This window comes from Pteropus vampyrus, unplaced genomic scaffold, assembly GCF_000151845.1.
Source record: "Pteropus vampyrus isolate Shadow unplaced genomic scaffold, Pvam_2.0 Scaffold23, whole genome shotgun sequence".
Taxonomy (NCBI): Eukaryota; Metazoa; Chordata; class Mammalia; order Chiroptera; family Pteropodidae; genus Pteropus; species Pteropus vampyrus.
This window is the reverse complement of record NW_011888804.1, coordinates 2,230,239-2,231,631: the sequence shown is the minus strand read 5'-3', so window position 1 is coordinate 2,231,631 and position 1,393 is coordinate 2,230,239. Positions and strand designations below refer to the sequence as shown.

The 1,393-nt window shown below is 44.1% G+C and overlaps 1 non-coding gene across 1 annotated transcript; it reads left to right on the top strand.

Moving 5' to 3' along the window:
* The first annotated feature begins 937 nt into the window (after nt 1–937).
* LOC111737080 lies at nt 938–1,056 on the top strand. The gene has a single exon (XR_002779339.1). It is a non-coding gene; the product is annotated as a 5S ribosomal RNA (ribosomal RNA).
* The last annotated feature ends 337 nt before the right edge of the window (nt 1,057–1,393 follow it).

Here is a 1,393-nt window from a genome sequence, read left to right as displayed (position 1 = left end):
ATCTTCCTTGCGAATGATTAGACTCAGGATCTAAGTTTAAGCCAATCTGTATATAGCATCCTCCTGGAGACTGCAACTGGTCCAGGAATAAGCATATAACTGACAGTGGCCTAATCAGACAGAAAGGGGGACTTACAGTCCAGGAGTGCAGGGGAGATGCTTATTCAAGCTCCATGGACGGGAATAGGGAAGTATGTTGCCCTTGTTTTGCTAGCAGCCCTCTTGTAACCAAGAGGAAAGCCAGTATGAGATCAAAGCCAACACATAATGGAGGGAAGAGTCAAGAGAGAATTGCACAAGAATGTAGCTGGAACTCTAATCGTACCATGCCTGAAATCTCCTTTGGCTTTGCACTTCGTGTTAAAGGAATGAATAGTTTTCTTATTGTTTAAGCCAATCTGGATTGCAATTTCTATTACTTACAGCCAAAAGCATGCTAAATATGAATAGAGGGTAATTATGTGTAATCTGGAGGCAAATCCCCCTGAGAACAAGAACCAAGACCTAGAAAGCTGTCAGAAACCAAGGTGGTACCTCTCTCTAGCGCACGCGCGCGCGCTCGCGCTCTCTCTCTCTCTCTCTCTCTCTCTCTCTCTCTCTCACCACCTGATCTCTCAACCTGGCCTCTTATTTTTAAAGACTCTCTTCTCTGCTCTCCCCTCTTCCAATCAGCTTGTTTCTCAAAAATTCCCATTTTGGAATCCAGTTTTAAAAAAAATCAGTGTCCTAATCTTAAGTTCCTAGGAAGAGAATCCAATTCACCCAGATTTCCACTGTTGACCCAAACACGTGGGCCAGGAGGCCATGATTAAGTGGCATAATAGCCCCTCTGAAGGGACTGTGAAAATAATTCTCAAAAAATGGGGCACAGGCAGGGAGGGCACAGGGGTATAATGGAGAGAACACTAGACAAGGTGTTAAAGCATCCAGCTTCTAAGTCTATGGCCATGCCACCCTGAACAAGCCCGATCCCGTCTGATCTCAGAAGCTAAGCAGGGTTGGGCCTGGTTAGTACTTGCATGGGAGACCCCCTAGGAAGACCAGGTGCTGTAGGCGTAAAAAATGAAAAATAAGGGATTGTAAACTGACAAGGTTCTTGCAATCTGTGAGGTCAACCAAGGGTTGCCTTGTCTAAAACAAAACAAAAAACAAACAAACAAACAAAAACCCATCCAGGTTCTAGTTCTGGCTCTGTCACTGATTTGCTGTGTGCTTTTAAAAAAGTCAGTTGACCTCTCTGAGCATTAACTTCTTCAGACTGCCAGGGCCAAATTAAGGACTTTAAAGCCTGAAAAGAGTATAAAATATTTCACCCCACCTATGACATTCAACATAAGAACAGCACTAATCCATAGATATGCGTCAGGCAATCCAACAGGATTCTGACTTCTGC